This window comes from Falco punctatus, assembly GCF_963210335.1.
Source record: "Falco punctatus genome assembly, chromosome: 7".
NCBI lineage: Eukaryota > Metazoa > Chordata > Aves > Falconiformes > Falconidae > Falco > Falco punctatus.
In genome coordinates, this window is record NC_137587.1 from 16,851,336 (window position 1) to 16,877,276 (window position 25,941).

The 25,941-nt window shown below is 36.8% G+C and overlaps 1 long non-coding RNA gene across 1 annotated transcript; it reads right to left on the reverse strand.

The window, feature by feature from the left end:
- Nucleotides 1–1,785: 1,785 nt before the first annotated feature.
- On the reverse strand, nucleotides 1,786–25,647 carry LOC308066947. The gene is made up of 2 exons (XR_013929377.1): nucleotides 16,301–25,647; nucleotides 1,786–14,046 (listed from the first exon to the last, which is right to left on the reverse strand). It is a non-coding gene; the product is annotated as an uncharacterized lncRNA (long non-coding RNA).
- Between the last annotated feature and the right edge of the window lie 294 nt (nucleotides 25,648–25,941).

Below are 25,941 nucleotides of genomic sequence, written 5' to 3' on the forward strand. Positions count from 1 at the left end.
ACAGGGACAACCAGTGCACTTTACCTCATCTTTGGTTAGTTTCATAAGCTGCTTTAATTTATTTATACACCTTTACTTTTTAACAAGTGAAGATGTAACAAATTGTTGCAGCACAATCAAACTAGTAGACTGCAACAAGACTTCACCTTTGGTCAGATTCTACTGTCTGTGCCCTATCTCCTTCCTCCAGAGGTCAGACCACACCACTCCTCCCCCACCTGACACCCGACCACACCACTCCCACAATCCTCAGGGCTATTTAAGCACTTAGCGGGAATGAGCTACAGCTGCACATCATCCATGTCAATCAACCCACGGCCGCTGAGGCAAGGCCACAGCTGCATGTTATCAATCCTAATCAACCTACTGCCTTCATTCCTCTACAACAAATGACATGTACAGTTAGTCAACAGGCCATGCATTTGTCATGTGTGTCAATGCAAACAGTAATAATATGCGCAAAGTGTAAATCCAGGTGTATGTATAACTTTCTAGTTCTCTGGACCCTTGTGAGATCAGATCCAGTCAGGAAAGAGAGGTAACCCTGTGTCCAAACTGCAGCACAGCCTGACAGAGCAGATTGACTAGAACCAGGCTGCTTCCATCACCAGGTCCCACAGATTTTCTACAGGCTTAGACTGGTTGGTTCTCTCTACTTAAAAACTGTTTAAGTACAGAGGTCAAAGCATCAGTCTTCTCTTTATCAGTTCTGATTCTATGCACAATGAAAAACTAATTGAAAAACATTCTGGAATAATGACTACCCATAAAATTTGGTTTGTGTAATAGGATATGTGTATATGTGTTTGTATGAGACTTTGGTTTGTGTCAGCAGGTACATTCACTGATTTAGAATTTTAAGCAGTTTAAGTCCATTTGAACTATTGAGCCCTGGAGCAGTATGTAATACCCAAAGTCAACATGAAGTATAAGATTTTCTTATGGGTGACTGCAAAGTATTTAAAATAGCCATGCCATCAGAATTAATATTAGGAGTCTTTGTACTTGACCTCTCTTTTGACAACAAGGGCAGTATTATACAGCAACACTTTACACCAATAACTCCACAGATCTCTAAAAATTATTATAGACATCAATTTCACAGACTGCAAATAATATGTAGAACATACAGGCACTGCTTTGGATTACTAATAGTACCCAATTTAAGATTTTTGTCCATTTCTTTGCATCACTGCTCTATCTTGTAATGACTGTTTATGAAAGCTTCACAACTTTCTACTTTACCTAAACTCTGGAAATAGCACATTAGCTCTTGTCTGGAACATCATCTGTGATATTTCTATTTGGAGAGGATTTTCTACAGCTAAAGGGCTCAACATGAGCTGTAAAAGACTAGATTTGAAAGAAAACTCAAAATACCTAAAACTGAAGAAGAGTTCTAAATCAGGATTCAGAAACATAAGAGGAATTTTTTAAAAAGTATTATAAATGAAAAAGCTAATTAAATATTCTTGATATTAAACATCCTTATTCAATCATATCTATTTCTTTATTACAGCACATGTATCTAAATCTAATATTTCATTACACTATTAAATATATTATACACCTTAAGTCAGAAACTTCTTTAAATAAAGGCATCATTTGACATATTACATTTTTTCAAGGTAATACAAAACTTCATTTTGGAGACTGGATTTTTTTTTCCCTGTCTTTTCTTTTGCCTTGCTTTTTCTTTTGGCAGAATTTAATATATCATCTCCATGCTAATAACTGATAGTTCAGTCTCACCTCTCTTAATATCCTTGTGTTCTATCCAAACTATTATTTTTCTCTTGTTTCCCTGTTGTTGCCTTCATTGCAATCTCCTTAACATGGCTAAATCAGAGCTTTTCTCTCTTCCTTTCAATTTTTGCATACTTACTTTTGTATTTAGCATAGATCCTTCTGTGAGCATCACAACAATCTTGCCTGTCAGTTAGGCACATCCATAACCAGGGTTGGTTCTGACCTAACTCTTTCCTCATCTATGCATAATCACGGAGGTTCTTCCTGTAACATTCAACATTCCCTTCCACTTGTACAGTCACTCTTTGCATCACCTGAGGTGTTGGTGAATGCAACTGTAATTGTCTTTGGCCTTGATGCATATCATCTTGCATCACTTTACTAGCCAGTGATACCTCTCAAGAATTTTAATGAAAATGCTTGAGGTGGCAATACATTTCAAGAAGCAAAATACAGCACAAGCTATTTCTGGTACTAAGCAACACACACACTGCCTGCAGGATTGCTTTACTTACTACCAGTGAGAAGCAATGCCTAAACCTTTCCTATTCTCCATTTACCTTTACTGTGCTGATAGAATCTGAAAATATCAAGGAAGTAATTTAAAAATAGGTAGAAATCAGTAATAATGCATAGTAATATATTACCCAAACTGATTACTTTTTCTCATATATGAGCTGTTATAAAAGCAATATATATTAAATAATGCATTCTTGATGAATCTGAAGAGATTCTGAAGTTTAAGATAAACACATAAAAAAAGAACAAACACAAATCAGCAGATTTTAATTTTCAGATAAAATTAATGTAGATAGGTTGAAGCTTTCTTCCAAAACCAAAAGTAACTAAGGAAATGTAACTAAGAATCATAGGTAACTATGAAAAGAAAATGGAGAGATGTTATTTAGAGTTGTGCTATTTTTGTACAAGTTACAAAATAGTGAAGCACTGCGAAGCAGTTAGAGCTACATATTTTTAGCATTTAATACTCTCTTGGTCTGTCTTTCTCTGTATTGTGTGCATACACATTTAAAAAACATAGATATGGAGGTATCATATTTTGGATTGGTGCATAATTGGAGCTTTATATGCTGTATGTAACAGAAAATTATTAATACCCTTATGTAATTTCTTTATAATATTCTGTGGCCACAATTGTGATTTTTAGTCGTACCTGAGAACTGTTTCATGTGTTTTCTCATCTTCATTGAGATAATTACTAGATGGAAAAAAGATAAATAATTTTGGAGTTGTATATTTGAAGATATATACAAATAGACAGGTTTTAGTAACAACAAATGCTGAAATTTCTGATGTTTGCAAATACCACTCCAGCTGTGTGATTCTGTTCCAACTTAACTGAAATCAGGAATGTGTCATGTGCATTGGTCTGTGCTTGAAGTTCTGCAAAGACACTAACATTTTAGGGACATTAACAGGGATGTTACTAGAAAGCGCCCCTGTCTGGTATGGTCCTCCAATTACTGCCCATTCCTGGTCTTCCAAGTGGGCAATGATGAAGTCCAAATGACAAGTCTGAGGGCAATTGAAAGACCTTGGGGCTTTGGGACAACTGGTTGAGGGATTAGGAGCACAAGTAGTGTTTTTTTCTATCCTGCCAGTTGTGGGGAATGATGGGGCATGTAATTGGAAAGTCACACAGATCAATACCTGGATCCTGGCCTGGTGTCAATGGCTAAATTTCAGGGGGTTTGATCATGGGTCAATTTACACAGCACCAGGCCTGCTGGCAGCAGATGGGGTTCACCTGTCTGAAGGGGGAAAGGATCCTAGGTTGGAGTCAGCAGGGCTCATCGAGAGAGCTTTAAACTAGATTCGAAGGGGGAAAGGGATAAAACCAAGCACATTAGAGATTAGCCTGCGAGTGGCATGCGAGGGCTGGAGGTGAGATCAATAGAATGGCTGTATATATAGTGCATCTATGCCAATAGAATAAAGTTCCCACAGTCCAGGAGGAAATGGTTAGGTACCTGCTGCTCCACCTAAACGTACACAAGTCTATGGGGCCAGATGGGATCCACCTAAGGGTACTGAGGGAAATGACAGAAGAGCTTGCCAACCCACTCTCGAAAAATTTATCAACAGTCCTGGATAACTGTAGAGGTCTCAGCAGACTGGAGGTCAGCCAATGTGATGACCATCTACAAGAAGGGCAGGAAGGGTGACCTGGGGAACTACATGCCTGTCAGACTGACCTTGGTGCCAGGGAAGGTTACGGAGCAGATCATGCTGAGCACCACCACACAGCACATGCAGGACAATCAGCGGATCAGGCCCAGCCAGTGTGGGTTTATGAAAGGCAAGTCTTGACTGATGGACCAGATCACCTTCGACAACAAGATGACGTGTCTGGTGGCTGAGGGAAAGGCTGTGGATGTTGCCTGCCTAGACCTTAGTAAAGCCTTTGACACTGTCTCCCCTCCCACAGCTGTCTCCTGGAGACACTGGCTGCTCATGGCTTGCACAGGTGTAGTGTATGCTGGGTGAAAAGCTGGCTGGATGGCTGAGCCCAAAGAGAGGTAGTGAATGGAGTTACATCCAGCTGGTGCCCGGTCACAAGTGGTGTTCCCCAGGGCTCAGTGCTGGGGCCAGCTCTGTTTAATGTCTTGATTGATGATCTGGACAAGGGGATTAAGTGCACTCTCAGTAAGTAAAAAATGTGCACCCTCAGAAAAGTAAACAGAAAAAAATTCTTCACTGAAAGAGTGGTCAGGCATTGGAACAGGCTGCCCAGGGGGGTGGTGGAATCACCATCCCTGGGGGTGTTTAAAAGATGTGTAGATGCAGTGCTCAGCAACATGGTTTAGTGGTGGACTTGGCAGTCCTGGGTTAATGGTTGGACCTGATAACCTGAAAGGTCTTTTTCAACCTAAATGATTATTTAAAAAAAAATAGGCAAATCTATAACTTCTTAGGTTTAAAATTTTGTACATAAGTATTTACTTTTTGTATCTAAGTAAAATGGGTATCTCTTGATCTCAATGAAATAGCTACTTCTGAAATCACGATTGAACAATGTACAGGGAAAAAAACTATATCACTGATTTCCTTCTGAAATATCTCACCTTAGCTTAGGTTAGGCAACATTCCAATTAAAATAGCATGCTTGTAAAACTCTTCTCCTACAAAACAAGTGAGATTCCTTGTGATGGCAAAACCCAACAGTTTGTGCCAGTGGTAAAAAAAGGCTTTGAAATTTGAATGCCATATATTCTTATGTCTCTGTGCAAAATAGGCAATACACCTTGCAGTTTCACAATGCAAAACCAGCACTCTGGTGCACTCTGGTACCTCTTTACATTATATCAAACATTTTGAACTGTGTGAAAAATCACTTACATTTTGCAGTATTTCTTCGGAAAATCATTTAGATGCAAATCAGATATAGAACCAGAAATAAAGTCTACCAGTGATGTGGGTGTTTTTTTTCTGTTCATGGGTTAATTTTTTTGTCTATTGTTTGTTTTGAAAACAAAATAAATCATATCTGCACTGCATATATTCAGTCAAATCTTGTCATGCACTCTCCAGTTCACCCTGTTCCCATCCCCAGCATTTCAAGTTTGTGATTGTTTTTGCTGTAGGAGGATTTATAATAGACAGAATGAAGTTTTTATTCAAGAGACAGCATTTTTATTGCTCTTATCTAGAGGTTTATAGTAAGGGCTCAGAGTGTCTTTTAAGAGATTGAAATGTGAAGTGAAAATTTTTGGGTTTTTATGTTACATATTTATGTGACCTGCTTCTCCAGAACTCTTAGTGTAATTATTAGCACAACTGAAAGTCTTTCCTTCCAGGTTCATGTTTCTCCATGTGTAGCAGCTGTAAACCACAAGTGAAGTTTCTAATGTTAGACAAGGTGTAGCCATTAGTTCCGCTAAAAAGCTCTAACCACCAGTGCTCATTGATTTCTAGTTTCATATATCTTTAATGAGGAGATTAAATACTTGTTTAGGAAGCAGAGCCTGGCTTAAGTGGTGTTTGCTCATACAGCATGTACAGTCAAAGACCTCCCTAATATTTCCCTTTGGTAATAGAAGTGAAAAAACCTTTATTGCCCCAAATATAAACCATTTCATTGTTTCTGCAGCAGCATGGGATGCTTTATTATGGAAAAAATCATTAGAGATTAAATGCTTCAGAAAAAAACCTTTCTAACTGATAATAGACTTTTTTTCCCTGTTCTTTTAATTCTTTATGAACACCAGGGAGTATACTAAATTCCCATTTCAACTAAGTTTCATTTTCTGGTCACACATTAAAAAGAAGAAAGATTCTGTCCCAACTGAATGAAGTTTAATGCAGTTCAAGAAAAGTGGGGATGCATCAGCTAGTTCTCACTGAGAATTTAGTGTGAGGAGAAGAGTAGGGAAGAGTTTGACAGATGCTGCTGTAGCAAATACTTCTGGAATTAGTGTCAAATGGCAAGACTTGGGAAAAGTACAGAATCTCACTTTGTAGGAAAAAAGCAATGAAAGCATTCAGTATGCTAAGGATGTATGGAGAAAAGAAGTAGTGCTTGTCCTCATGACTGGTTTTCCTCACTAAATTCATTTAAAGTTCTTTTGCTCAGGGTATCAAAAAGCTTTGGCCAGTCTGCTATCAGATAGATAGTTATAGTTAGCTGTATTTATATAGTTATAGATAGATATATAGATATAGATATATAGATATATAGATATAGATGTAGATATAGATAGATATAGATTAGATATAGACATAAGTACAGATACAGGTATAGCTATAGATACATACATATTCTGTGATAATGGGACTGGAAATCTGATGTTAGAGAACAAGCATGTTTTGGGGGTATATGCTTCCCCCCCTGGTTCAATTGCCTTCCCATAACTGCAATTATGAAGCAACAGGATTAAGTGTATAATGGAAAAAAGGTATTGATTAAAACAGGTAGTTTAAAGAGCTTTGCAGAAGCCCTGGGCTTTCAAAAGTATTTTGCTACCCAAGCAGATTTCATGAAATCACCTGCTAATAGATGTCAGTCTACTGCTTCTTCCATGATGGAATGAAATTACTGTACTTCCCATTCACATTAAATTATATAAAAAAGCATCCATTGGCCCCCATTTCATGTGCATGTTTTGGGGTTAAATTGGATCATATACAACTTCTAAGAATTATAGCAAAAAACACTCATCATTGTATTTAAAACACATCAGAAAATATTGACTGATATAATTGAAAGTGTTATTTCCCAAGGTTTGCTCTATTTTTAATACATAGAGTTCCCACTTAGACCACTGAAAGTGAGAGATGTGAATAGGGAGGGAACATTTAGAACGCACACTTGGCCAGCTGAAACTCAGATTTTTCAGGGTATCTCAGAATGCTTTTTCCATTAACAACAATATTTAATAACTTCTACTAGGGCTGATAATGAAACAAAAGGATTTTATTTTAAGGTACAAAATTTAAGATTACTGTTCTAGAGAGTGGATATTGTTCTAGAGAGTGGATATTGAGGCTTTTTAGTTGTGTAATAGGATTTTAAAGAAAAAGCACAAAAAAAAGCTAAGTGAAAGTATTTCCCTTTTCCTGATAACTCACTTATGAGTTTATGTATAACTCAAGAGAAAAGCAAGACAGTTCTTGTGCCCAGTGCTCATGGCTTCATAGAATCAGATTCATAGAATCATTCAGATTGGAAAAGACTTTTAAGAACATCAAGTCCAACCATTAACCCAGGACTGCCAAGTCCACCACTAAACCATGTTGCCAAGCACTGCATCTACACATTTTTTAAATACTTCCAGGGATTGTGATTCCACCACCTCCCTGGACAGCCTGTTCCAATGCTTGACCACCCTTTCAGTGAAGACTTTTTCCTAATAGCCAATCTACATCTCCCTGGCACAACTTGAGGCTGTGTCCTCTTGTCCTGTTGCTTTTTATCTGGAAGAGAGATCTACTTCCACCTGCCTAGAACCTCCTTTCAGGTAGTTGCAGAGAGCAATAAGGTCTCCCCTGAGCCTCCTCCTCTCCAAACTAAACAACCCCAGTTCCCTCAGCTGCTCCTCATAACACTTGTTCTCCAGACCCTTCACCAGCCCCATTGCCCATCTCTGGACATGCTTCAGCACCTCTACATCCCTCTTGCAGTGAGAGGTCCAACACGGAGCATAAGATTCAAGGTGCAGCCTCACTAGTGCCCAGTACAGGGGGATGATCACTGCCCTTGTCGTGCTGGCCATGTTGTTTCAGGTATAAGCCAGGATGCTGTTGGCCTTCTTGGCCACCTGGGCACACTGATGGATCATGTCAGCTGGCCATCAGCCAGCACCCCCAGGGCCTTTTCCCCCAGGCACTTTCCAGCCGCTCTGCCCTCAGCCCGTAGCGCTGTGTGGGGCTGGTGTGACCCAAGTGCAGGACCCAGCACTTCTCCTTGTTGAACCTGGTACGACTGGTCTCGTCCCATGAGTCCAGCCTGTCCAGATCCCTCTGCAGAGCCTTCCTGCCCTCAAGCAGATCAACACTTCCCCCAAACTTGGTGTCATCTGCAAACTTACTGAGACTGCACTCGATCCCCTTGTCCAGATCATCGATACAGATATAAAAGAAGAACTGCCCGCAATACTGTGCCCTGGGGAACACCACTTGTGATCGGTCACCAGCTGGATGTAACTCCATTTCTCAATTAAAATGCTTGTATAACTTTGTAATGTGCAAAATCTGTAACAAAGGAAAAAAAGAAAAAGCATAAACCATTATTTAAGTGAAGCCTGTCTGCTCAAGGAAGGAATAAGCTTTTCACATTTAAACATGTAACCTTTCTCAGAATTCAAAGATCTACATTCTAACAGCTGACTTTTTGTTACTAAATTTTATTTTACAAAAAAATTCTGTAGAAGAATATCCCAGAAAGATATTTGAAACAAGAAGATACCAGAATCCCAGTACTCCTTTTTCAGTATGATTTGCCCCATATCACAGCAATTTTCAAGTAGGATCAAGAGGTAGAAAATTGATCGGGGAGGGGATGAATCTTGGAAATCAGCATGCCACTAAATTGATACCATGTAAACACCATATAGTATTGGAAAACCACTGCTGGGGGTAAATGAAATGAATTCACTGGGGCATCTAATCCTATTTCTGGAACACTTAAAGTGTTTAAATGCACTGGAAAGCAAACAAACTTCAAAGTGATCATTATACCCCTGACACTAGTACTTGTGTGGCTGAAATCTTTATGAGATTAACCCCCTACAGGGAAAGGAGTTGAACACGGTCAAAACCACTTTGAAAATGCCAGGAGGATACCAGTCTGAAAGCTCAATATTAGTCAGAAATGCAGTTAAATGCTGAATATTAAAGGCAGTTCAATATCTCACGTCAAATTCACTAATACGCCTACAACAAGACTCACGGACACAAAGTGAGTCACCTCCACGTCCACAATTTGCTCCTTACTAATTTTGTGAGTTGCTGATCTAACATCAACAATTTCTAAGAGAGAAAGCTGGGTGACTTAATCACAGTTCAGACTAAACACATACATGAGTCATCTCCAGCGCAGTTCAACACTTTCTGTGGTGAAAAAGCTAAAAAACACACAGCCACGCCAGCTGAGAAGAAACATTTTAAAACCTTTCCACAACATTAGAATTGCAGTTCTAACTTTTCCACTAAAGGCATAATTTAATTTAAATATTGAATGTGTGGATGGTATGTTTGTAGCGTACATATGTATGCATAAACACACTCTAAAAAAATCTACCAAGGTTGTGAATAAAAGATTTGTTTGCACCTTGCAAAACAACAACACACTAGTTTATTTTATACTACAGATCATGCCTCAGACGTATTTTCCAGCCTTTTAATGAACTATGCTGTCAGAGATGTCCGTTCCCTTTTAAAGAGAGTGCTCTTTTTGCTTTTCAGTCTGAAATCTTATCAATATTTGCCACTCCAGCAAAAAGTTTTACACAAATGAGCTGGTGTATTGGAACGTTAGCCTATAATAAGAGTTTGTCACACAGCAGTCACACTGGAGGAGATCTACCATTGATTTTTCAATAAATACAGCAAACGGCAAAAATATAGCACACATTCCTCAGCCCTAAATATCATGGTAACCGTTTTTCTTTTCTGCTGTTTTCTGTTCTTTTGTCTTCTGGCAATACTTAATAAAATGTAGTTTCTTTAAATGTAACTTGTGCAATGTGACAACCAGTTGGGAGCTGTATGGGAAGAGGATAATTACCAAGCTACTCTTTTTGCAGGGATGTTTGGTACTTTTGTTCATTGGCAAGTCAAAAAATAACAGTTTGTCAATGATGTGCATTGAATGTAAAAACCGAAAAAACAATATTAACTACTTTTAAAAGGTAACGTAATTGTGAATAAGGACTGGAAAATTCTGTCTGATATAACACATTTATGCTTTTGAAAAGAAAACTGCATATACGTCTCTTTAAACATTTGGGTCTATCTTCACTGATATTCTGAAGAAATAGGCATATGGGGGGGGGGGGCGGTATTTACTGTTGTACTGACTGCTGGGAGTTTGGGGTCCTAATCCAACGCTCATTGAATTAATGAAAGATTCATGGTTATGGACTAAAATGCTTAGGTCACCCCACTGAGCTGCAGATAGTCCCCAGTCCAGCCCCCACTGCTTGGCTCTGTAAGGTGTCTGACCGCCCCTGGCCTCTTCATGTCTTCTGAAGGTTTGAAGATTCAGGAGCTCCAGAGGGCTTCTCCCCTCCCTGAAATGCATATTGTCAATGGAAATTCTAAGTTTCATAGGATGCCTCTGGCCCAGATTGTTTCCAAGGTATAAATACTTGTGTAGATAAAGTGCATGGTGTGGCCATAGTAAAACTGTTTTCAAGTGAGAACTCCATTCCTGCAGCTTCTGTTTTATGTATCTTTATATACATGCATAACCACCTGTGTACACACTGTTGCTTGTACACACTACTTTCTATAGATCCTTAGCAATCACAGAATTGAAGCTTATCTGAAGGCCTTCTAAAATGGACAGAAAGCCAATTCTTTAAAAACCTATAATTCTGTAATTAGTGTGTATTATTAAAGGTCCCAGTGTATGCTATGGTGTAATGCTGCTTGCTGTACAAAAATCTTGTTAGGTCATTTCCCTTACAAGCAACACTTCTTTAAACTACACTTTAAATGTGCATAAAGTTTCACTACAAGCATTCATTACACAGGACTTGTTTTTCTATGTGAAGAGGAAATATATTCTTTTAACAGGTTTGCTCCTCTGTAGCCTACTTGTTTAAGAGGTGTCCCATGGCATTCATTTAGCTACAATGCTTCATCATAAAAATACATGAAAACGGAGCCTCTTATTTACAACGAGGCCCTGGAGAGAGAAAACAAAACACAAGGGAACTACCATAAAGAGTACTTCTTATCACCATGGCACAAATAAACATTAAGGGTTGGCATCTCTTGGCAGACATCGAAAATTAGGAGATGATTGATCAGAAGCATTATGTGCTGTCTGCAATTTCATTTCCTCAATATTCCCTGTGCCTTCCAATTCAGTTGTGCATCATTTGTTTATAATGATTAATTAAGATGACTAGTGAGAGTAAGTGACAGCTACAAAAACCTAATTAATGAAACGCAGAGGATACAGTTATTTCAAAATTTATGTAGTTACCTCTTCTCAGAAAAACACTGAAAGGCACAGGATCTTACCTTCTTCTAATGCAGTGGCCCCAAGTGACTATTTCATCTTTTGAATCTGTTTGGTCTACATAGTTAACACTATGGCAGCCTACACCAAGCACTGGCTGGTTTACTTTAAGTACAAGCACTCTTCCATTGCTTTAAAGATGGATTATTCTGTGGTGTATCTTGTAGTATAACATGTTTAGGTAAAGTGTAAATTGACATAACTGGTTTTGAAGTGATCCTTGCTGAAGTGGCTGTTCCTAAAAGCTAACCTCAGCCTAGAAAGAACAATCTCACCAGGCTCCCTCTAGTGTAAATCAAAAGAGATAATTTGCCTTAGAAGAGCGAGCTCAGGAGCTCAAATTTTAAATCATCTAGAATAACCTGTCTGTCACTACTGACTGGAAGCTGAGGCTAGGGAGACTAGCAGCAGTAATGCTGACTTGCATCAGTATGCTCATTTTAGCACTTGTGAATATTACTTCCTTTCTCATGCCTCCAAGACGACAGATAAAAGAATATGAAACTGTCTTGATGTAAACTGGCAAACCTATACACACTTATAGGCTTCATAGGATAAGAACTTGGTGCTGACAGAAAGCTTCACAGTTCAAAATTTAGACTGTGCTACTATAATTGTGTAAATGAGGCTGGTATGATAAAAGGTACTCTGAAAGGTCTCATATTTAAGCTGAAAAAAGTTTCCCTAAATAACTTCAGTAGTTCACTAGACTTCTCCCAACATTCAATCTATTAATTTTTTTCATAATATTTTTCAATCAACAAATCATTACCAAGGCAGCACTGCATAACAAATAGTACTAAGAAAGACTACTCTAAATTTTGGTACTGAGATTTGCATAAATTCATTCCTGAGATCCATGACAGTATATACATTTCCATTTCTAAAACTGGAAAGTGAAAGAATGACAACAGACTGTAAAAAATTATGTAGTGGTGAAAAGAAAAATGAAACTTTCTTGTGCATCTTCATTCTCCTTCTCCTAAAAAGTTTTCTAGGAAAAAAAAGGATTAAGGAAACAAATAGGACAAATCCTGAACACTTTCAGCAAAGAAAAATTATGAAGAATTCCTTGCCTAGGGGCATCTGTCACTATTAGAATGGAAAGCATGGGCAAGCCACCTGCCTGTTAAAGCAAACAAAAATACCATCTTGTTCCAACTCAGTGTTCTGTAACTGAATGTAGAAAGAAAGAAAGAAAGAAAAGACTGGCTTTAAATATCATGGCAAGAAGTGAAAAATGAGGTCTTTTCAAAATTTGCACCTCAGTAGATGTCATGCTTCTAGCTTCTAGTTTATCAGAACAGAGGAGACTTCGAAGCAGGCTTCAGTGCCAGATGATCACTGTTCAGAGTAACGTCTTGTTAGGAGCTCATTGTCTAATCTCAAAAGCTTTTAACAGGAAGAATTGTACTGCAAGACACATTTGTAACACTGGTTACAAATGGTGGGTGAAAAATGAAAGCAGATGTTCTCTATTTCTTCTCTGGCTGTCCAGCATGGTGTTCAAGTGGCCTGTTCAAGCACACCACCAGATAACGTGGTAGCTGGCTTCCACTATTGTTATGCTTCACATGCTACACAAGTTGTCTTTGCTGTGCTGTCAAGTTCCCTGCAGGTTTAGCATGTATCTTGTAATGCTGCAGAGTTATTCCCAGAAGGTATGGCTCAAGCCCAGGAGCTTCCCAGGTAGGAAGACAAGATATTAATCAGAAAAACAGTAACTCTGGTCTGCTGTTCTGCTTCTGCAGCATCTTCCATTAATCCTGTGAAGTTACTTTTCTAGAATAATCTGTCCATGGTCACCTCTTTCTCAAAATCTGCCACTGTGTAGAATTCATTCACTGAACTCATTCTGAAACCTTTCCAATGCTACAATACCTACTGTGGATATAAATTATGAAGCCCACTAAATTATTGAATTTGACAGTTCCTTGTGAAAATTAGTTTCTGGAGCTTAGCATTTCACTATGTTTAGAAAAAAATCTTGAAAGGATTACTAAGCATACAAGCTTAGGAAACAAAACCTCACAGAAGTAATATTTTTAAGGTTTTTTTCAAGTCCTGTTGTTACTGGTATTAAGTAATGTCTGGTGTATCTTCTCTACTCTGTTCATTTCCATACATCTTTGTTTTTACAGAATTTTATTGTAATTTAACAAGTTCCAAAATGCCTCCTACTCTTTTAGCTTTTAGGAGGGATGGTATCCAGGCACAGGTATTCAGCTTGAAGCTGTGGCACTGATTTATTTGATGGGGTATTTCTGACACAAGTTTTCTCCTCTTTTTAAATGTAGTTCTTCACACATGGCTTACTCTTCAAAATTCCACTGCATATAGAATGTTTTCAATCAACTATTACAATGATTGCACAGAGCACTCACTCCTAATTCAGAAACTAAGTGCAGTGCTTGTTATATTTATCAGTATGCTTTACATTTACAACACTGAGCTTCACTTACCACCATCTTACCTTTGAAGCTTTTTTCCTTTTGCTTCATTTTTTCTTCATTTTGACCCATTTTGCCATTCTGTCAATTGAAAATTTTCCTGCTTCAATGGCCAGTCACTTCCCCTTTTCATCACTACTGAGATATGATTTTAATATTTTAGTATGTTTCAAGTGTTCATTACTACTCATTACCACTTTTTATATATAGCAACCCTATTTCTCCACCTACTTACTGTTCTGATTAGTTCATCCTAACCCTTGTTAACCCATTCTTTTTTGAGAAAAAAGTTTTTCTTCACGGAACTCTGCTTGTTTGTCTATACTCTAATGGGCCTACTTTACATTCTATAATCTGGTGTTTACTTATAGTTTTGTTTAATTTTCCTGGTACTGAAAAAGGTTTTGATCTATATTCTTTACTCAGTTGCAGGAGGGAAAAAAACACAACATCTGTTACTATCTAGTCCTTTGGCATAGTGACGGGTTTAAATCAAAGACTATATATTTATGTTAGCAGTTCGACCACTCGATCTTAAATTACTTTGGAATTCATTCATGTACAGAATCTTGTCCTCATTACTTTTTTCCTTTATCAGCTTGTTCCAGTACCTTCACTTTTAAAAATTTGAATCTCTGACAAGCCTTAAACTTTTTAAAATAGAAAGGATGTTTTTAATATACTCTATCCAAAAAGATAATTTAGAATTTTCAGTACTTTGACCTTCCATAAATGTCTCTGTTCTTCACTTGGCAGATCACCAACTCATAGTTTTAGGTTTGTTGGGGTTTATGCAGGTATTCTTTAGTAAATACAGAATCCACAGAGAATATACAAATGATGGTTCAGTTTACATCCATATTCAAACCTTTATTTTGATACAATTATGTTATTGTTATTCTTAGGAAGTTTCTGCTTCTAGGGAAAGCATTATTTACTTTTAAGCATTTTTTATTAAGAAAGTGAAACAAACAATTAACCAAAATATCAGCCTGGGTTTCCAAAATAAAATTAGCTTGTGTGTTGCAATCCATGAAGTTCAGTATCCTTTAAATTTTCCAACTGCAATGAATTATATTGTCACCAAAAACAAAAGCTTGTCCTAGCAGGCCAATCTATTTTAGATAAAAGTGTCCTTGTACAAAAAACAGCCTGTAGGTTTGTGTAGACACAGCATGGTTTTCTTTTGCCCAGAGGAATTGCAGAAGCTCACTTTTGCTTGTGTTTTGGGGCAAAAGGGAGAAAAGCCAGTGTGAAAACAGTGTGAGTTATGTTCAAACCATTGCTCACAGCAGGGAAAAAACAATTGCTTCTTTTCTGGTTTGTGGTGACTGGCCATATGTGCAGGTCATAGTACCATGGTGCAAATCCAAAACTGCACATTCAGCATGGCTTCCTTATGTTGTTGCTGGTTTCAAAAAAACAAATCATATTACAGAAATTGCCAGATACTAGAGCTCTCTAAGATAATAGCTTGACATTGAAATGCTGGCTATAATACATGACACACTAAAATTTCCATGCAGTTGATATTCTCTAGACATAGGTCTAGCTGTCAGTTTGAAGTATCAAAAAGATTCAGGAGTTCAGAAATATCACTAATCAGTGCTTAGTTTTTAAAAATATGTCATACAGGAGAATGCTTTACAGTTCTTTTACCTCCACATTTTGTTATAGTGGCCTTAGATACAAAGCGGCAATTTTGCTTGCTTTGCTTTTCATCTCCGTTGTTTACTACCTAGAGTAAACTAGACAACTCACTCATCATTTCCAGGACAGGTGACAGGGGAGACCAAAGACTGAAACAGGTTTATTAATATTTGTTTGTAGAGAGATATTATTGGGATTAACTTCTATCTTCCAATTTAAATAGGATTAAAAGGATTAGCTTGAATAATAGAAGCATACAGCACATTATAAATACTTATGCTTCATTTAATTAATAGGTTTGGATATGAACATAAGATACATCAAATTATGCCAGAACAGCCTATAATTACATTATTTTTAAATAATAGAAAAGAAACTCATGAGTCATTAATAAGGAGATGACTTTGGAAAAAGGCAAACTCATTCAGCAAATATAATGTTTTACAAGACACATTTTCTATTTATATGTATAGTTAATAACTTCTATTATGCATTCTTCAACTTAGAAGCCTGTGTTTGCTGAGAAAAGTACTTTAAAACAGAGATTTAATTACATGGTGTGAGAGTTCTTTTGGCAACATCAAGAGGGAGAAAGTCATTTGTGTTTTAATGAAATGTTTTGAAGGAGAAAAACAACTTAAGTAATCCACAAGTTTCAAGCAGTAGGAAGAGAATGCAGATTACAGTTTGTTCTTCCTGACATATGTCAGCATAAAAATGACTAAAACTATGCTATATTTACCATGTTATGTAAGATGATTGCACAATTTCATCTTCTTTATTCTTTGCTTCTCTGTTTTTTCACTGTGACAGAAACAGTAATGGCATCCCGAAAGTGAGCTAGAAAGAGGAAAAGGATCATTTTCAAAAATCTCTACAATGCTTTCACACAGGTTTTGTTAAATGAAGCAAGTGTAAGAGCAATACAGGCAACCTGAGATAAGGATGTAAGATGCACATACCCATCCACATTTTTACTTTTTTGTTTAAAATTTACATATTCCCCCATAAAGTGTGTTGAGAACAATAGCTTCTACATACATGTCTCAACATTAATTACATAGTTGTTTTACAGACAGGAGACTGATATAGTCAGTGTGTTGTTATCTTTGTTAAAGTCATTCAAGTCTGGGTTCCCTAGATGGTAATGCCGTGGTTTGACATTCAAAAGTAGTGTGATGGATGTAATGTGAAAGGCTACAGTGAATTTCCTATGCTTAGTCTCCATGCAGGACTCTGTTCTCTCTTCTGTTGCTCATAGAAGAAATACTACAAGCACTTTACAGATCTTATTGCAGAGTGCTTCTCGTTTCTAGCAATGTGCTCTGCCAGAGTATCATTCGAGATGTTAAACACCTATATGAATGCATTTATGGAAGTCAGTCTTGTGGCAAGTGTATTTGGCTTAGCAAAGGAGGACTTTCCTCTATTGAGTCACCACATCTTTCTTTTACTCTGTATTAACTTTAATTATCATAAAATATGCTGGAATAAGAGGCCTACTACAAGTTAAGTGGGACCAGTAACAATGTAATTTTTTTCTAAACCATCCAAACAATCTGTTTCAATTCTGCTCTGGCAACACCAGATGAGCAAGGGAAGGGTTAGTCCATTTTCCATAGCCCTCATCTCTTTTGAAATTTTAAAGTTGCCCCTTCGTATTAGCTCTGGAGGAAGCATCCATGGTACGGTGAGCTGTGCACTAGACTAGTAAATGAACCAATGTCATCAGAAGATTTCATGAAACAGCCAGAGCAGATGGAAATAATTTTCAGGCACTACTGATCTTCACTCGCTTTGAACCACTGGTCTAAAAATAGAAGGGCCCTATTTTCTGTAAGTATTTAGCCTCCTTTACCCTCCTGTTTCCTTTTTTCCCATTTTTGTCTGTATTTTTATTATGAAGAGTATCCCAGCTTAGAATGTAAATTTGATGACTAAGGTTGTCAATGAAGTAGTAAGAGGTTGCCTTACCTTTTTTGTCTCCTTCCACCATTACCTCCTTCTCCACTTCCCACACAGATTACCTTTTCTCTGCTTACCAGATGTTTTTTCTCCTTTCTCTCCCTGACTGATTTTCTTTCTTTCCTGCCCACTCCATTTCCTGAGTTGCTTCAAGGTCTTTTTGCTATTCTTTTCTCAACCCCAGCTCCTTGCAGGGATCTTTCTTACAGGTTGTGTAAGCGGGTCTCATTTCAGAAAAGATCTTAGAATGTGTTTGCTTGCTTTGCTAAATAAGGATGTCTTGGCTGCCACGCCACATTACTTATTTCATTACTCAGCAGCTGACCTTTTATTGAGTGTTTTAACACATAAAACATATCTTAGCATAAATAGGGATGTAAACCAATTAAACTATGTACCCCATTTTCATCCGTCTACTTCTGCTTCATTTTAGACTCAGTGTTTTGGGTTGGATCTTAAAGGAATTTGTTGCAATTTGTGGAACCACTTCAGTTTTAAACAAAGTATCTCCATTTTAAATTCATAGGAATGGATCACTGAATGTAGTCAAAAAACTCATGCAATAGCTATTGAATGCCACATGTGTATGCAATTGTGTGCTATTCATTTCACTGAGTTCATTAGCTGTTCAGCCTTCGCTCCAACATGGCATTTAATAAAATGCTGTGTAAAAATGCAAGACTGTGTGTGCATGCACAGATTCTCACATGTGCAGACACACACATGCATGCATACACACATGCAGAGTACACATTTGCATTTCCAGTATCTCATTGATTCTCATATCTCCCTGGCATGCATTTTTGCATTAAGAACTAAATACCTTTTGAACTTTCTTGGATTTAGGTAGAAGAAATATAGTTTAAAGTAGTAAGCGGTAGATTTAAATAGATTTAAAGATGTAAGCAGATGATTGTGGCATTTCCATCTACTTCATATATAGGCTGAAAAGTGGAGAGTGGATGGGGGAAAAATTCTCTGCTGGAAAAAAGACCTACTATGCTATTGCCAAGTTTTAACCCAGAGGGAATTTCTAGCCCTAAGTTATAAATTCCAGAAAATAGGGGCCTATAATAGAAACACTGACAGAACCTTAACTATAGCATTGCTAAAGGCAACGCTGCAATAAAATGGAATGACCTGTGAGATAAAATGTTTAATCTTTTGAGTGAGATGTGGCCTAATAACTCAGAAGCAGAGATGGGGGATGATTCAGACTCTTCCTTGCAGCCTCTTATATGCCCTTTATGAAATTCACTGTCACTCTCAGCTGCTTTTCCCTTTCAGGCTGAATCTTGTTTCACTCCATAGCCAAATGGACTAGAAGGGTCATAAAGAACCAATTTATGGCACCTAACTTTTCAGCAAAAACTATTTTTCAAAATGTAAATTAATGGCAACAGAAGTGGAAGGATCAGGAAAAACACCTTTGCACATGACAAGAATAATAGAAAGAGAGAAATGGGTGGTACAGGTGTGGGTTTGAGTGTCTCTTCTATTTCTCACTAGTGTCTATCCAAGAGAGTAAATCAGCATTTGAACCTTCCTTTATTTCACTGCAGTTTTGTGAAACTCTTTCTTCTCAAAATCAAAGTCTAAATCTTGTTCTTGTGTTTATTTTTGTATCACAGGATGGGTAAATAGAACCTCTGCGTATTAAAAGATGGACTCAGATTTTTTAATTACTTCACCGGTATCAATTTTATATAACACATTGCCCATGCTAGCAAGCAGAACTGGGCATAATGACCTAGGAGGTCTCTTTAAATGCTGCATCCCATCAGATAAAAGAAAGATGTAATCACTAGGCCTGTAGTGGTCTCTCTCTGGTCAAAAATCTCAGATTAGTTAGAACCCCAGTCATTCAAACAGTGCCTTAAGCAAGGACAAGGGAATGCCACCATCACTACAGAGGCAGAGCCAAGTTTCTTTCTACAGATTTTTTATTTTAAATTTTTTTGCTGTACTAGAAGCAGGGGAAAGGTAGACTTACTCTGTCTTCGTTACTTCTTGTTCACTGAATGCTTCTACCTGAAGATTGTGGTTTAAAAGCAACATTATATGAAAGTAAATTCTTTGAAAGTCCGTGGGTAATTTTTCAACCTGGTACATAAGGAATTAGACACGTCCCATTAAAAACAGCTGGAATTATGTATGTAATTCCTTGCATACTACCCAGAAAATTTACCCAGAGCCTCTAGCCACTTCTGTTTCCCAAACTTTCCTAAGGCTAAAATCACTATGAAGAACATCTGGGCTCTGTTCTTTGGGGATTTCTATTTTATTCTATCAATATTTTCCCTCATTTTAGCACATGAAAATTGTAATTAGATATTCCCATATTAGGCATACAGGAACATCCATTGCAGATGATGCTCCCAGGAAAATCTGGTTTGTGAATCTCCTGTGCTTGCCACTATTATACCTGTCATTTCTGATTCAGTAGCATTTTGCACCTGTCAGTCATAGCTAAATGAGGTGCTATGTATCGAGGATGCATTTGCTTGCTTTCCCAATGCTGACAATTTTTCAGGATTGCACTGGACTCTGCAGAAGTCATTTACAAACATGCTCCCAAATATTTAAGGCCACAAAAAAATCACCCAGTGATACCTGTAAATGTGCAATAGAATGAGGCTAAAGAGGTTAAAAAATAAAGAGTATTTTCAGGATTTCATACTAACAACAAAGAATAAATTTTAAAAAATAATTCCAAAAAGAGAATAAAAAACTAGGAGACAACAGTATTCAATGACAGTTCCTAGATAAATATATATGTAAAAGTATATTTCGTTATATATATTTTGCATATATACATACATATTCCTACATGCAAAAGTATACGCATAGATGTAAAAATATATGTATACATATAAATATTTACAGGAAACTGACACAAGCTCAGAATGGGCAACTTGGCCTTAAACATTCTATTATGATGAAATTATCTATAGGTAAGCTAACTAAAGCATGCAGCAATCATCTACAGCTGTACAGTTCAGAATTTTTATCTGTTCTACCATACCTCCTCAGCTGAGGGAAATAAATTATGCCAGCCCATTTTTTAAAGCAGAAAGTTTGCTTCTTCTTGTTAATTTGGTCAGGCAAATATCGGCTCCAACAATTCAAAAACATCTTTTCACCACTTTTTGATTCAGCTGATTTGGGTGGAGCAGCACTGTGGAGGTTTATATGCCCTTTCCTATTTTACACAGCCAGCACAATAATTACCTTCTGCCTTCATAAATTGGAATTAGTTAATAAAGATAACTAATAATTATATATGCATATATTGTTGCCCTGTTGAAAATATAAAAACTCTACTTTGATAACTTTTTCTTTACCTGAACCCATTTACTCTAACTGGTTTGTAATTTACTCCTATTAGAGACTGCTTTACTCCTACTATACTATTTTTTTCTCTTACTTTGCTAGGAAACTGCTGGACAGTATGTAAGTAGAAGGAATCACCCTAAGCACATGCAGAAAAATGGAATTAGTTCTTATTACATTTAAGCAAAAGTAAAACGTTAGATGTCTGGAAATGGACTTTTTTTCTAAATAGAATAGAGAGCATTTCAGTCAAATATACACTAAGGTTTGTCATTGCCTTCAACTTACATAAGATAGTTTCCAGTCTTTAAATGATGTTTTAAAAGTGGATAGACCTTGTTTGGTCAGTATTCTGTGTTTCTGTGCATTGTGTACTTAAAAATAATATAATTCCAAAAGCCAGTTCTAATCAATGTCAATGTGTTTATTTCTGTTAGGCAGACCAGTGTGCTGTTCAGCTCTAAAGATCTGATTGAAAGTGATTTCTGATTTTACCTGATACAAATTTAGAAATATATAATTTATTTGCTTTCAGATTATGGCTTTCACATCAGTTGTGGCTCTCCATGTTTTGCTTTGCTTCTTGATTTCAAATAAAACTACATCTTTTGAAATTACTATTTTAAAAATATTCAAAAATCGTATTTAAAATTATATTACAGATGACCTTGGAATAAAATCTAATCATTTAAGACATGGACAGTTTTCACTTATAGATGTCTAATCTAAAAATGTCATTGTTGTCTGAAATAAGATAGGGTGTCTTCAGTCAATGATCTTTAAATTATGATTCCTAAACCTCAGAGTTCACTTCCAATACTGATGTGCTATCCAAATTCTCTCAAAGTATTGTACAGGTAAGTATAGCATGCATGCATGTTGGTTCTATGTGGGAAGAGATTATTAATATTGACTTCTATGTCCAATGGTACTTTTTTGAACATGTGTAAAAATAGGTGACTGCAATGAATACAGAAAAATACTGAACTGTGGAAACAGATCATAACCATGAGAGTCACAGAAGAAAAGCTTGTAAATATACTTTGTAAAATTCCTGTGTTCAGCAAAGAGTTTGTGCCAGTGTATCTCAATTAATTCTCTACTTCAAAAAGCAGTTTTTATTAAGGTTACGTGGAGTCTTCTGAAATGACCTGTGTATGTGTGTTCGTGTGCACACATTTGTGTGTGCTACACAGACAGGCTTTTGTATGAACTTTGGCATATTGCATGTGACAGGGTGCTGAAACATGAATAAAGACAGTAGGAAAAGGCAATGCACATCCTGCTGGTAATCAAAGGAAGAGATTGCCGCAGACTTCCCTTGTGCTAAATCTCAAGGTTTGCCCAGAAGCTCCCAAGATTGTTTCTTAGCCCCTAGATTTTCATGTTGAATTATCTATCTTGTTTGCTAAATGAACCTACTTCTTATTTTATTTAAACCACATGAGGTAGGTGTATTTAACTTCCCAGTAGTGAATGCAATATTTAGTAATTTCAGTATGCACAATTGTGAAAAGGTGAAGCATATTTTGTGAACATAATTTGGGGGTAATTTTAAATGGCATACCTTTTTCTCCAACTCCTTTCCACAGCCTGAAGCTGGAAACATAAAGCACAGCTCATATGCTCTTTACAATTTACTCCTGAGAAACACTGACCACAAAAGTCAGTAAACATTCATCATGAGCTTTAGGCTACTTTCCTTGGATTTGGCCTCAGGCTAAGCTGAGGGCTAAAAACATTTCATGAGGGGGTTACAGTTTTAAGAAAAATAAATATATTGCTAGTACAGCTTGGTTACTCAGCTTGGTCTCATGCTGTAAAAATTCCTTCTCCCAACAAATACACAGAATTTTATGTTATCTGTCTGTCACATTATAACTGATACTGTTGTAAATCACCAATATGCTAATCAACATAGCTGTTGTGACCTACTTACCACATATTTCTGCCAGAGCTTCCCATAACATGTCACATTGAATCCACTCTGAGAAGTACAAACCAAATCTACTTCAACCCACTTAGCACAAATATTCTGGGGAAGGAAGAAAAAAAAAAAAAAAAAAAAAAAGAGGAGCACAGCAAAACAAAAAAAGCTAGGTCAAGTTCTCTTGTTAATCCTGGGCTTCTGTGACATAAAGCCATGTTTGCCACCATGTACTGCCATAAGCAATGACATGATTTCTCATGAAAAGGGCTACAAATAGAGAAGAGCAAGTCCCCATCCAGTACTGTTTCCTGTATTGCACAGAAAACTTTAAAGATTCCTTGCTAAATCGTTGGTTGTCTTAGTGCAGTTACTGATCTCTTTAAGCTAAACAATGCCTACAATAAAAAGATTGTTGTTTTAAAAGTTGATTCTGTTTTTAACCTTTCATCTTCCTTGCAATTTTTGTTTAGTATTCAACCCTGTCTGAGAAAGGTCTTTCTACTTCAATGAAACAAAAACACATCAGAAGAAATTATGTGAAAATATAGCCTTTAAACTTTTATAGATATTTTAATAACGTGTCCATAAGGTATTTTAATTGTTCTGGGTGAAGTTTATGTTTGTGTGTTTGTTTTTAAGTCTAATATATTTTGGGTTTGTAATGTATCATTAATACAGAAAAATAAAATATCATGGAATAGCTTCATCAAAATTAATTTTACTGTTAATATTCAAGTCAGTAACATCAGTACAGTAACCTTACGGTATGAGGAAAAGGAGCTAAAATAGATTATAAGACCAAATGTTATATTAGATCATCTAATTGATGGTATTGGGGGATCTCAAATTGTGCCATTTTTTAATCAGTCTAGGATATTACAGATGTCTGAGATAGAATAATATTATCCTAGATGAGATGCAGTGCAAGAACTTGAAATTTTCTATCTGCAGTGAAGATTTCCTGGCACATTTTTACAGGAAATGTCTTTATACCTGTTTCCCTAGACAAATTCTAGCTTAGAGAGCTACAGCTTCCCTACCTGAGTTCTCTGTGAGTTTCCACTGCATACACGTGTAAGAGCAGATTAGAATGTGCTTAGACAAAATTTTATAGAATTGGAAATACTGTTATTGGGTGAAGATTGCAAAAGAGCATCTGAAAATACTCATTACGCTAACAGCTTAAAGCTCACTATCTCTTGAAAAAGAGAACTGATGCATGGTTCCTCTCCAAGTAATTTCTTATTCTGGCCCTGATGATAGTCCTTAGTGTTGTGGGGTCAAATACTATTTTCCTCTGCAGACATGAGACTTCTAGCAAAAAGAGAGAGATTAACTTAGACAGCCACAAGCAGAACTTATCTCTCTGTCTCAGATGGAGTGCGTTAAACTATACTGTAATAATCACAGATGCTCTGCTCTTGGCAGAATGAGAAAAGCCTGATACAGATTCACAAAATAGCTCCATTAGGTAAAGACGCCATCATTCTTTATTACCACTATTATCTTAAAGTGAATTTCACCTAACACAATATGGAATTAAACTTACAAAAAGACTGAGGAGGAAGCTATGAATTAATATAAAATGACTAAGTACTGAGACCCAGTAAGCTTAACCCTAATCAGCACCAAAGCATAGAATAGGAATCAAAGATGTAGAGCACCACAGTAATTTGTTCCTGTGTTGGCTAAGGCCACAAAAATAAGACTATCACGTCAACATCTGCTAGTGAGTTTAAATGCTGTAAGCATAGTTTACAGTTGATGTTTTCTCAAAGTAGCTTTTTTTCAGGAAACAGTTTAATACTTCAGCTTTGTCCTCCTAACTTCATTTAATTTCACAGGTTATGTCCAACTTCATCATACTTTTTTCCCTTCTTTTTAAAGACAAGACTGTATGGTGTATTTTTTTCAAAAACTCTAGTTATTTTTACAGGTAAGGAAAATAGTTATTTTTTAGAAAGACCAATTCTTTCACTCCAGTGGTCATTATCACAACATAAATTCCCATAAGGCCTAATAGAATTTTCTAGGATTTCTGAACTATGGGACACTTGCCTGTCTTGCCCTGTTTTCTGAAATGCCTTCTATCCAGTCTGATGGGGAAGGGAAAATCCTTTGAAAGTGGAGGCAACACAAAATCATTTGTGAAATACTGCCTTAGGATTGCATCACTTTCAGTTGCTGTTACTAATAATGAAATGAAGTCACTGTAAGAACATAAATCTGCCTTCAGGACTTTGAACCCTAGCTAACATTTATAATTCTTTTTTAATTCATTGGTTTAATTCATTGATTCATGAAAAATAGAAAACAATTATTTTCCTAAACCAAATAAAATTTCACTTTACAAACTCAAATGCCTTACCTAGGAGAAAACATCAGAAGAAAAAGAATCTGCATTCTACTACAAGTTTTGTCACGTATCCTGCCTTTTCTTTTTCTGTATCTCTGAAAGCTTCTCTAATGGTAGCATGATCAAAAGAAGCAAGCTTGCATACTTTAAATTCTGTTTTCTACTTATAGCCCAAATGATGTGCCAGCATCTTGGAAGCATTAGTCCCCTGACACAGGAAACTTTCATAAAGAGGAAGAAATATAGTTTGGCCTGAGCACATTGTAATACCTTCCCACTGTTCTGCATCAACTACTGTTTCCAGTTACACAGTTACACTCTGGCTACGTGCTACCCAAGTCACAACTATTTACACAGGTTTTATTGCTGAATTTCCACTCACAAAAAACAAGGTGGAGCAAATTTTGAAGTGGAGATATTAACAGGTGAACTTCTATAAGTGTAAATGGTGCAAAGTTGATTTACGCTAGGAAAGGATGCAAGAACCCGAGGAGTACTTGCTTTGCAGAGTAAGTTGATTTACGCTAGGAAAGGATGCAAGAACCCGAGGAGTACTTGCTTTGCAGAGTAAGTTGATTTACGCTAGGAAAGGATGCAAGAACCCGAGGAGTACTTGCTTTGCAGAGTCCAGTAGCTGACTGAAAAATTTCTGACATTAAAAAAAAAAAAAAAAAAAAAAAAAAAAAAAAAAAAAAAAAAAAAAAAAAAAAAAAAAAAAAAAAAAAAAAAAAGCGCCTTTGGATAAATTCAAACAGGGGAGCAGTGAAAAAGATACCTGTGAGATCTATCACACACTTTA